This window comes from Apium graveolens, chromosome 10 (assembly GCF_009905375.1).
Source record: "Apium graveolens cultivar Ventura chromosome 10, ASM990537v1, whole genome shotgun sequence".
NCBI lineage: Eukaryota > Viridiplantae > Streptophyta > Magnoliopsida > Apiales > Apiaceae > Apium > Apium graveolens.
Genome location: NC_133656.1, coordinates 206,555,182 through 206,568,291, shown reverse-complemented (window position 1 = coordinate 206,568,291; position 13,110 = coordinate 206,555,182). Strand labels below are relative to the sequence as shown.

The 13,110-nt window shown below is 36.1% G+C and overlaps 1 pseudogene; it reads right to left on the bottom strand.

Moving 5' to 3' along the window:
• Positions 1-4,391: 4,391 nt before the first annotated feature.
• LOC141691716 (putative sugar phosphate/phosphate translocator At3g17430) lies at positions 4,392-7,084 on the bottom strand (annotated as a pseudogene).
• Positions 7,085-13,110: the final 6,026 nt, after the last annotated feature.

Below are 13,110 nucleotides of genomic sequence, written 5' to 3'. Positions count from 1 at the left end.
TAACATACCTATTCCTGACTTCAACTTACCAATCCTTAGCAAGCCAAAAAGGACAAAGTCAAGGGCAGTCAAGAAAGTGAAGCTGTCACCTCTCAAATCTAAGTCAGTAGTTAAAGCTCAACCCAAGGTCAACAGGGGAGACTACTTGTACTTGTGTGATACCAAAGAATTTTCAGATCTAAATCTTTATCTGGATGAACTAGATGAAGTGAGGGCAATTGATGCATACAGAAACCTACATGAAAGGTTGGTGTTCAAGTACAATGGAGGAAGGGAGATTCAGTGGCCACTTCACAGGATTCTTCAAAGCCAAGCTGTGCTGATTAAAGTCTATTCATCCTTCAAGAAAAACTTTGGGTTCAATGTAACTGCAAGAAGACTAGTATTGAAGAAGATTAAAGAGCTGAGGAGTGTTAGAGCTAAATATGCACTCCCAAAGACTCTAATCATCTAAGGCCCTACTGGCTGATGGAATTCATGGATGACAAGGGTGTGAGAAGATTCTTCATATTAGAAGACCAACTGAGTATCTCTAGCAATGAGACTCTCTTGGAAATGCAAGAAAAGCTAGATCTCTCAGAATCTGATGAACTAGAATTCTACAGGCAGCTCCAGAATCAAATTGAAGAAAATAACAGAAAGCTTGGAAGAAGATCCAGACCTTCAAGGAACTAGAAAAATATGCTCAGGCTAGAGGAGCATCTTGAATTGACTGTGAGCCAAACCTTGCACATTTTAATTAATTGAAGCACTTTCAGTTTATCTACTTGTCTTTAAAGATATATGTTCAGGATGTTTTGTTATCATCAAGTATCTCTTAATTTATGGCTACAATTCCAGTAGACATAAATTGGGGGAGATTGTTGTGCATATGTTGTGTACTTGATGATAATCTAAACAAAATACCTTAGTAGATTTAATTTAGTGAATTTTGTACCACCCGACGGATGATCAATTATAGCCCCGACGGATGATTCAATATAGTCCTGACGGATGACTAATTATCTGTGCCATCACAAATTTCTGATGCAGACATAATTTGTGATGGCACAGATAATTAGTCATCCGTCAGGACTATATTAAATCATCCGTCGGGGCTATAATTGATCATCCGTCGGGTGGTACAAAATTCACTAAGTTAAATCTACTAAGGTGTTTTGTTTAGCTTATCATCAAGTACATAACATATTCCTAACAATCTCCCCCAATTTATGTCTACTGGAATTGTAGCCATAAATAAAGAGAAACTTGATGATAACAAAACACCCAAAAGAAAATACAGATTGAAAAATAGTAGATAAAACTAATAAGTGCTACAATTTGCTGAAAGTTAAACAATGCAAAGTACAGAAAGAAATTGCTCACAGTTGCTATCAAGATGCTCCTCTAGTCTGAGCAGATAGGTCTATTTCCTTGATTGTCTAGATTTCTTCCCAGGTCTTCTGTTGTTTTCTTCAATTTGATTGTAAAGTTGTCTGTGGAATTCAAGTTCATCAGCTTCTGAAAGATTTAGCATTTCCTGCATTTCCAAACGAGTCTCATTGCTAGAGATAACTGGTCCTCCAATCTGAAGATTCTTCTAACACCTTTGTCATCCATAAATTCCATCAGCCAATAGGGCCTTAGATGCACTCTCTTTTCTGTAAAGGGAATAGATAGAATTTTTGGAAGTGCGTCTTTGGCTCTAATACTCCTTAGTTCCTCAATCCTCTTTAGAACTGTTCTTCTTGCAGTTACATTGTATCCAAAGTTCTTTTTGAAGGATGAGTAGACTTTAATCAGAACATATTGGCTTTCTTGGAGAATCCTGTGAAGAGGCCATGTCATCTTTTTCCCTCCCTTGTATATAAATACCAGTCTTTCAGGAAGATGTCTGTAAGCGTCAATTCCTCTTACTTCTTCCAATTCATCCAAGTAGAGATTCAAGTCTGAAAATTCCTTGATATCACAAATGTACATGAGATCTCTCTTATTGACTGTGGGTTGGGATTTGGTTAGAGATTTGGATTTGAGAGATACAGGCTTCACTTTCTTGTTGGCTCTGGTCTTTGTCTTCTTTGTCTTCAAGATGGGTAAATTTAGCTCAGGAATTCGTAAACTATCCCAGTCTACTGGTTCATCCTTAGGAACAATTGGTTCACCATGAATGGTTATTGTTGGATCAACCACTTTGAATTCTTCAAATACCACTGAGGGTTTTGATGTCTGAGTTGTAGTTGTAGGCGTTTTGGGAAATTGGTCTTCTAATTCCTCATCATTGAAGTCCACTTTCCTCTTGAAATGGAGATTGTATCTAAATCTTCTTTTCTGCTGTGATTCCTCTTGCATTTTCAGATCTTTAGGTTCAATAATTATAGTTGGTTGTACAGGAAGCCATGTTGTGGTTTTTACAGCTTGAAGCTTGGCCAAGATAGCAGCTTGTTCTTTCTTTTGCTTTTGCTTCTTAGCATCCAAAGCAACTTGCTTCTTTTCTAGCCTGATTTTTTCTTTCTCCTCCTTCTTAGCTTCCACAAACAGTGGGTGTCTAACCACCACACAAATCTCCCTACCATTTCTGTAAATTTTGGCAATTCTTCTTTTCAATGCTGAATCAGCTGGATCCTTGTAGAATGCAATAGATCTTGACAACAGTTTCTTTTCATCTGGCTTTGGTGTCTCAAAAAATGTATCCATAGGATTCTTGTCTGAAAACTTAAGATAGTTCCAATTGGCCTTCATGTTGAGATCTTTCTTTGGAGATTTGACACAGGAAGTTTGACCCCTTTCCAGATAGTTCATACTTATATCATTCACAGAGATTTTCATGAATTTAAAATGATGATTGAAAACTTTGCCTGGGTTTTGTGTTGGGCCAAATATCTTCTGGATGTTCTCATCAATTTTCTTCCTATTGATTGGACTCAATTGCTTCTTCTCAGCTGCTCTCAAGTTGGTTGCTGCTTCTTTGATTAGATCTATGTTATCTTTCACAGGTGGCTTTGTGAAAACAATTGTTGGCACAATTGCTTTACTTACTTGAATATTGAGCACTTTTTGCTCCCCCTCACTTCTTGACTCCCCTTGACTGAATAAGACAATCGAGCTTTCCCCCTTAGAAGAGGTTTCTTTCTCCCCCTTTTTATTATCAGCAAGTTGAGTAGAAGAAGAGGTTTGTGCTGCCACTAGCCTTTGAAGCAAGTATGTTTGTTGTGCTTGGTGTAGATGAATTGTTGTTAGAGAGGCTTCCATTGCTGTCATCCTTTTATTCAAGAAATCCACCTTGGTGGCAAGATCAGAGTTCTTCCTTAATTGTCTTTTGATGTCAAGCATTGTAGCTTCTGGAAGTTTGGAATCCAACCTGTCAGAAATGTCCCTTTTCATTTGATCAATTTTACCTTTGATAGTGGTGACATCCCGAGTATGTTGAAAACACTACAAGAAAAAAGTCCATAGAGATCGTTTTTTGACCGATGTCTATGTTGTTTCACAACCGATGTTGATGTCGGTGATGTCTATTCTAGACATCGGTGGATACCCGATGTCTATACTCGATTAGACATCGATTTTAGTTAAAAAAACAGATGTCTATGTGTTGATTATTTACAAAAAATGCTATAAATAAATTATTTAATAAATAAATTACACCTAATTAAACATGTTAAACACATCATGAGCTATGTTTTTTATCATAAAAAATATCGATTTTAGTGAAAAATACTGATGTCTATGTGATGATTTTTTCAAAAAATGCTATAACAAAATTATTTAATAACTAAATTACACCTATTAAAACATATTAAACATATATTGAGCTATGTTTTTTGTCACAAAAAACATCGATAATTTTGACAGAGGTGATGTAAAATGGCATATTAAACATCTGTTCCTTTAATGAAAGGTGATGTCTAATTTAGCGTATAGACATCACTTTTTTCTAGAATGAAGTGATGTCTATGTATCATTTAGACTTGAACATGTTAGTCTTTCACATCAGTTATTTGTCTGAAACTGAGGTACATTGCGTTTTTTGACATCAGTTTTGTTTGGTTAAAAGTGATGTTTATAATGTCACTTGACATCAGTTTTATCTTAAACAAAGTGATTTCTATGTTTCATTTAGACTTGAACCTGGATTTCTTTGACATCAGTTTTTTTACCTTAAAGTGATGTACATTATCTTTTTTGACATCAGCTTTTCTTATATACATGTCAAGTGCTAAACACTTCTAACACAAAAAGAAATAAACAAAATTTATGTAAGACCATGTAAACGGGTAGCCAGTATATTAAAAATTTCTTCAATCAGTAGTAATATCTCTTAAACTCTCTCCTGCATAGCAGGTTTACTATACATACACCTAAACACTAATGACCATAAAAGTAAGACATGATGTATATGAACGATTAGCTGCCTAACATTTATAGATAAAACTCAGATGCCACTGAGTCATTCTGTACTCGTCTTTCATATTATCTTCTAAAAGAGCTCCATTAACTGCTGGACAACATTTGATGATCAAGGAAAGTAAACACTGCATGTTATTAACTTTATACAAGCAAAGTTTATCCAAAAGTATAATGAACGTAAGTTAGATACCTATTGCATAGCCAGTAATGTTTAGTCCAGTAATAATAGACTCCGGAAATATTACAGTTGAAAGAGCAATCAATATCCAATCTTTCAGAACACCAGCAACTTGAATGGTCACTGCTCCGGTTCGACCAATCACTAAGAAAATTGAGAAGTTCAATGCTAGCGTACAAATGGCATTGGAAAAAAATCCAGAAGTTGAACTTAATCTGAGAGACTTCCATTCCAGGCTGCTCAGAGAAGTACCAAGGTACAAACAGAAATGCGAAACTGCAAGTGAGAAATATTGTAATACAGAAGTTACCTAACGGAAATATGGTAGCTTCATTATCTGAACAAAGCTTTCTTCTAAAAGTAAAAAAAAAGCAATTTACAGGAAATATCACCCCATCACAGAGTTGGATACAATGATATAGGAGAAAATATCACCCCATCACAAAGTAGGATCATATAATGATGGAACGAGAACATTCGTGTAATAGAATTCATATGCTGATTCTGAACTTTCAGCAACAGGTGCACAAGTTGTCCACACACAGTACCAAAAAAAATACTAAAAAAGAAATGAACTTAAACCTGCATGGAGCGATGTAATATAAGCTTGTGATAGGATTCAGAGTCAATCCTTTCTTTTGAAGAAGGACCTGAGTCAAGACTAGCCTCAAAGCTTCTGCAAATATACCTGTGACTTGTTAAGTTGTACCAATTACATTAAAATGGATCTCCCCATATGGGGAAACAACCACCCCAACACTGACCAGCAACATATTTAAGAAAATATCCCATCTTAATTTGTCAGTGCCACATACAACAACCATGAGGAATGTTGCCACAGGCACTGCATAATTCAAAAATTGTGTAAGCAAATCTTCACTGTATAGCAAGGAGTGTAAATTTTGTTCAAATCACATACTCAGGGCTTTAAGCATCTGAATGAAAGCCACAAATATATGCAAGTATGCTGTGTTACCAAACCTGTGTCAATAATAAAAGTGAACATTACGGTTTAAAATACAGATAATGTGGGTCAACTTAAGATAAAATGGAATTTACAATGCATGTTATAGTTATTGTCTTTACAGAAGCTGTCTTTGCAAGTTAGTGAACTTTAATGACATACCTAACAATATTACATTGAAACATTGTTAACTAAACACCGAAGCAAACTGTCCAATATACTGTAATTTATCAACAAACACAGAATGGAAACATCTCAATTAAGGAGTTGAAACAGTTCTTAGTGTATATAGTTTATTAAAATGGAATTGTACATATATCATGGCGAAGGAAGTTAGTTCACAAACACATAAATTTGGTACTCATCCAAAAAGTTATTAGCTCCTTTGATTTGTAAAACTAAAAAATAGATTGACTTTCTTATTAGTTCTACTTTATTTTCCGAGCCTCACTTGATGGAAGTCATTATGTTCAGACCTAAACTATTGCAAGCAAATACTAATGTTAAACAACTTCCAATGTCAAATAGTAGTGTACTATTTTCAACATGGTGCACCTAACTCTAATGATCGTAAGCATAATGATGGTGTAAAACTTCGCAAGTTATATTATGCCCCCATGGTATATTTCACCACCCTTCAAAACAGCATAATGATCGTAAGCAGACCTTAAAAAATATATCTGGACAATAAATTGGCACATTCAACACTCTGCACACATACCTTTAAGTACAGAGGACGGTGTCTGGAACTCCTGCCAGACATGCTGCGATGAAGTGAGATCCATATTCATAGACTTTGCAGCAAGATATGCAGCTCCGGCAGCAATCTGATGAGGTTTAAATTGTAGCCAAAGAGAGCTCCTAAGCCTACAAAAAGAAACTTAAAGTCAGACTAGCAATAAATTTATCTTTCTTGAACAATGCTCAAATAAAGAATTGGACATAAAACAAACCATCTGAGATGATACAATCTCCTGCAACATAGTGCAATGCCACTTAATATACAAACCACATCAGCTTAAGATATTTTCTTAAATTAATTAGCCTGCTATTAAATTACCATTTATATAAAATCATAGATCCAAAGAGGAAACAAAAAAAGGTGGTTTCCCTTACCAACTACAGAAGCAGCAACAGGTGGATTATTTCCAAGTATCTCCAGCAGAAATGTTGATAGTATGCAATATTATAGCACACATCATATAGCAATCTACATAGAACATCAACTCCAACTCCCACCTCAGTAGCGGGAGAATATTTAAGTCCAACAACTTTCGCAGTTCTGTTCAATCGGTACTACTGTAGATATTCCCCAAAAACCTTTTATAGGCTCATATTCCCAGAATAATGATCTTTTATCGTTCAATACTCAACTATAAGGCATTAAGCCTAATTATTCAAAAAAAAAATATAGAATCTTACATTGCTACAAGCCCAAATGTAATAACTATTTAGCCTTGTAACAACTAAAACACAAATTAATAGTAAAAAATCGAAAAATACACAATGTAAATAGCAAAAAAATCAAAAATAAATGCAAGAAAAACATACCCCATAGATTCGCTTTCAGTTAACAGGGCATTTAGGTCCACAGGCTCTCTTCTTAGTTGTCTGATAAACCAGCTTACCTCCTAAAGTTTCATCAAATTTTAAATATCACCGTTTACATAATCTTAACCTTAACATTTCCCAAATCTAAACAATCACTTTTAGAACTAATTACAAAAATAATTAATAAAGACATATACATAACAATAAAGTATATAACATAAAATCAAACAACATACATATTCTTAAAAATCAATAACTAGTAAGTAACAAAAAAATCAGAAATAGAAAAGGGGTTTTTGAAAAGAGTACCAGGGGTTTTGACAATTCGGTATTGGTTGGATTTGGTGGCATAATTGTGGCGTTTGCGATGAGTAAAACCATGAACCATCCTTCCTGTGCTTTCGCTTTTAACGGCGACTCTGGATGAGATAGTAAACCAAAGAGTGTTTTATAAGAGATAAAATGGCTATATATATATTTACTTATGTTTAAAAGTAAATTAGGGTTTCGATTTGAAAAAATTCCAATTTACAAAATTAGGAGTTTGATTTAAAAACTGCCCAATTTACAAAGTTTGTTTCGATCAAAACATCAACACTAGTTTCATTCCACGTTACCAATTAGAGTTTCTAATCAAATAAGCTTACCAGAGGTAGGTGAGAGGTTGAGCACAAAGTCGAGAGAGGGAAGATGTGAGCACAGATGCGAGGGAGAGAGAGAGGTTCGAGAGAGACGTGAGAGGAGTTGAGATGGTGAGATGGAGATTGTGAGCGGAGAGAGGTTCGAGAGAGGGAGGGGTTCGTGAGAGAGAGAGAGGAGTTTGAGATTCAGAATGAGGGGAATGAAAATTTGGTTACGGGGGGGGGGGAATTTTGGGAGGGGGAATTTTAGAACTAAAACTGAATGAAATTTTGACTAAGGGGGGAAAGAAAAGGTGGGCGCGATTTTTTTTTTGTTGGTGAAGTTTAGACATCGGTTTAATTATAACCGATGTCTACAAAGAACAAAGATATCACAAAAATACGGGATGATGTCAATACCTCTTTTAACATCAGTGGCAAAGTTAACCGATGTCTATTGACATTATTCTTGTAGTGAAATCTTGGATTTGTTGCAATTTAAGAGAAGCAAGGTGTGCTTGTAGAAGCTTCTTGGTGCTAGCATTTTTGGATTATTGGAGAGCAGACTGTGTTTGACTGATAAGTTGGATGAGTGTGGTCTAGAAATTATGTTCATCACATTTCTTTGAGAAGGCCCATGATGGCATGCCTGATCTGGAGCTAAGGCCTACTTTTTCCCCTATGTCCAATGGCTCTTCTTCACTTTCTACATCCTCATCACCAAAGAAATCTTCTGAACCACCAGTCTCATAGTCAATATCACCAGCTGTAGAGGGAAGAGCTGTGATTGCATCATTTGCTCTTTGCATAGACTGTGTGGTGTGCACCAAATTGAGCATCCTTTCTGCATTATCATTGCACTGTCCAACAAGAAGTTGATATGTTGGAACAGGGTGAGTAAATGTCTCAGCATCTAAGGAGGTCGAATCTATAACAGCTTGACTTTGCTGTAATAGTCCCTCCCTGTTTGCATCCTGGACATTCATCAACTCACTTGAAATGACATCCACCCTTATATCTCCTGTACCTGCATTTCTCTCAATATCTCTTTTTTCTTGCTTCAAGGTCTCACGTTGACTCCCCACCCTCACACCCTCACCTTCACCATCTAAGGTGGGACTCCTCTCACTCACTTTTTCCAGTCCTGAAGAAATGGACTGCATTAGATCACTCTTTTCCTCTCCTTTTTCCCGGGAGCAACCCAGAATCTCACTCAATTCACTCCCTTCCCTCAGCCCTAAGAGTGATTGCACTACTACTAAGTCTTCTGCACTTGTAAAAATAGATGAAATGTGAAGCTGTGCAGAGACACCCGACGGATGAGGAATATCCATCGGGCGGATGAGGAATATCCATCGGGTTAGCAGTTTGACTATCCGACGGATGACTGCTGTTAAGCTTATCCGTCGGGATACAATCACTACTCGACGGATGATAGATATCCATCGGGATTGAATAAATAATTGAGTTTGGAGTGGAGACTATTGTAGACTCTGTGCAGATTGATGAAAATTTTGGCACAGATGTCTCAACAATCTCAGAAAGAAATGGCAAGTGAGCTAACAAATCATCTAGAAGATGATGCTCACTTGCATGGATTTTTGGCTTCTCCAAAAGAGTTAAAGATGGAGAATTTGGTTGAGATGTATGAATTATATCAATATTCAATGAGTGTGTGGGAGAGTTTTGTGTTTCAGGTGCTTCAATTATAAGAGATTTTAGCTGTGACTCCACATTTATTGGAGCCACATCAACCTGAATTTGAGAAGGTGCAGTGACTGGGTCTTTTGCACCAGTTTGCACAGTGTGTGAACCCTGTGCATCCCTAAGGGTTTTCAGTTTCTTCTTTCTAGTATAGGTTTGGGGTGAGCTTGTGTCCCTTACCCTTTTGGCTTGTGCTCTTGGCTGAGAGCTTGTTTTAATGGTAACATCCTTTTGGGAGGATGAAACCAGTAATAAGCTAATATCCTTATTAAGCATTACAGTTTGTTGAGAAACTGCAGTGTGGCTAGGCTGGGAAACACTCACCTCTCCAACCTAATCCTTAGGGCTTCTTTAATTTTCACCATGTCCCTCACCTTTCTTACCCACCTTCACACTCCCCTCTTTAGGTTTGGTGGTTTTTACAACTGATTTCTTAGAAATCAGAGGGGGATTTCTTAGTTTTGGATTTAGAAACTTTTGTTGGTTTGGTAGCTTTGGGTAGGCAACTGTTGAGTCATTGACACAGTTGCGAAAGCTACACTAGAAAGCAAAAAAATTTGTGAGGTTGGAAGAGTGGAGACAGAAGAAATTACCTCACTTACTTGAGATCCCTCCATCACTGGAAAGTAGTATAGGGGAACCTCCTTGTGATAGTTTGCTCTATTTAAATATGTAATATCCTTCTTTCTTGAACCCAACAATTTAACTTGTTGGTTGGGTTCTCGATCACAATATCTTCAATAAAATGGTTAGCAGGCATCATAAAGAATCTAGCATAATATACACTTTTACCTCTCTTATTGACCTCTCATAACTTAAAGCCTAACTCAAACAAAATCAAATCACTGAAATTAAAGTACTTATCGGTAACTAGCATGTAAAGCATGTTAAGCATAGAGATGTTTATAGAGTCAAAGTTACTGATTTTACCAGAAAATACTTTAGTCACTACATCACACAAGTAACTCCATTCTTTCCTAAGACCCAACCTCCTAATTTCACTTAATTTAGAAGTTGTGAGTGCATAGCCCATGTAATTAAGCATATTAACAATGTCAGTGTCTGTGTGTGGAGCAGTTACAATATTATCAGGAATCTTGAAGCATGCTTTGACAATATCATTATTTATGCAAAACTGCTTACCTTTCAGAGTGAATGTGATGGTCTTGTCTGTTAACTTTTGTGCGGGATGTAACCCCTATGTCACATAATGGATGTAGACCCGAGTTGTACACTGCAGTTGTCCATATCTCTTCAACAACCTCACAGTAAATGGTGGGTGATTCCAGCATGGCATAGTTGAGTTTGCAGTTCTTCAAAAAATCCATCATTTTGTGATAGTCACCAGACAGTTGAATATCCTTGTTCACCAAAGCTGAGAAGTTATTTTTCTTATAGATATACCCGGTTTGAGACATGATTTTTACTACAGGTGCCATTATTAAAGATTTGGAATTTGCAGAGAGAGAGTTTGCTTTTGAGAAGAAAGAAATTAGAGCAATTGAATCTTGAGAATGATAAAAAGAAATGAATAAAAGTGAATTTGCTTTTATACTATCTCAGAAAATAACTGTCAAAAAAAATAAAGTAAAATAAAGTAACCAGTAAGAATTGCCCAAAATAGCCATTTAAAAATAAATAAACTGTAAAAATTCCGTCACTTATCCGTCGTGTCATGCTTACAAACTGTAAGTATACTCGATGGATAATGTTCAGAGAATTAACGGCTAGGATTGAAACAATTCGAGGGATGAGAATAAATAAGTTATCCGTCGAGTTATAAAATATTCCAGAAAAATAATTGATTTTATTAAAAAATAGTATTCCGACGGATGATCAAACTCGATGGATAATGGTCATCCGTCCGGATATAAATTTTGACTTAGCCAAAATTTCATCCAAAACAGAAAGATCAATTAAATTTCTGGCTACATAGCAACTTGCAAAATAACTGAAATGATTCAAGAATAATTAAGAATACCTAACTCACTTACCAACCTTGAAAAGGTGGATTCATCAAGTGGCTTGGTAAATATATTTGTAAGCTGCTTTTCACTTGGAACAAAATGCAGTTCCACGGTACTATTAATCACATGTTCTCTTATGAAGTGGTACTTGACGTCTATGTGCTTTGTTCTTGAATGCTGTACTGGATTTTTAATGATGACAATTGCACTTGTGTTATCACAGAAAATAGGAATCCTATCCACTTGTAGACCATAGTCCAACAATTGATTTTTCATCCACAAAATCTGTGCACAGCAACTACCAACAACAATATATTCAGCTTCAGCTGTAGAAGTAGAAACTGAATTTTGTTTTTTACTGAACCAGGACACAAGCTTATTTCCTAGAAATTGACAGGTTCCTTTTATACTTCTTCTGTCTATTTTACACCCTACATAATCTGCATCTGAATAACCAGTAGATCAAAACCAGAATCTCCAGGGTACCAAATGCCAAGTTTTGGTGTTCCCTTGAGATATCTGAAAATTCTCTTAATAGCTACCAAGTGAGATTCTCTAGGATCAGCCTGAAATCTAGCACAAAGACAAGTAGCAAATATTATATCTGGTCTACTAGCTGTTAAGTACAGAAGTGAACCAACCATGCCCCTATAAATTGAAATATCCACAGACTTTTCAGTAGTGTTTAATTCAAGCTTAGTTGCAGTGGCCATGGGAGTTTTTACAGATGTACAATCCATTAGATCAAACTTCTTTAAAAGATCATGAATGTATTTAGTTTGACTAATGAATATTCCATCACTAACTTGCTTAACTTGTAAACCAAGAAAGTAAGTTAGTTCTCCCATCATGCTCATTTCATACTTACTTTGCATCAATTTGGCAAACTTTTTGCAAAGTTTTTTATCTGTAAAGCCAAATATAATATCATCTACATAAATTTGAACAAATATACTAGATCCATTAACATTTCTAAAGAATAAAGTTTTATCCACAGTACATCTTGTGAAGTGATTTTCCAAAAGGAACTTTGATAAAGTGTCATACCAAGCTCTAGGTGCTTGCTTCAATCCATAGAGTGCTTTCAAGAGATAGTAGACATGATTTGGGAAATTTGGATCTTCAAAACCAGAAAGCTGACTAACATAGACTTCCTCCTCCAAATCTCCATTTAGAAAAGCACTCTTGACATCTATTTGATAGACCTTGAAATTGGCATGGGCTGCATAGGCTAAGAAAATTATGATGGCTTCAAGTCTTGCAACAGGAGCAAAAGTTTCATCAAAATCTATTCCTTCTTGTTGGAAATAGCCCTTAGCAACCAATCTAGCTTTGTTCCTGACCACTATGCCATTTTCATCCATCTTGTTTCTGAATACCCATTTGGTGTCAATTGGATTCTTTTCTTTAGGCTTGGGTACCAGCTTCCATACTTTATTCCTTTCAAATTGGTTTAGCTCCTCCTGCATAGCTAAAATCCAATCAGAATCCAACAAATCTTCTTCTACCTTCTTTGGTTCCTCCTTAGATAGGAACCTGCTATATAGACATTCTTCTTGAGTTGCTCTCCTTGTTTGAACTCTAAAAGATACATCACCAATGATGAGTTCAAAGGGGTGATCTTTTGTCCATTTTCTTTGTTGAGGTAGATTAGCTCTAGATGAAGAGGCCTCATTGTTGGCTTGATGTGTAACTGAGTTTTGATTATTAGAAACTCCCCCTGAGTTTATTGATCTTTGA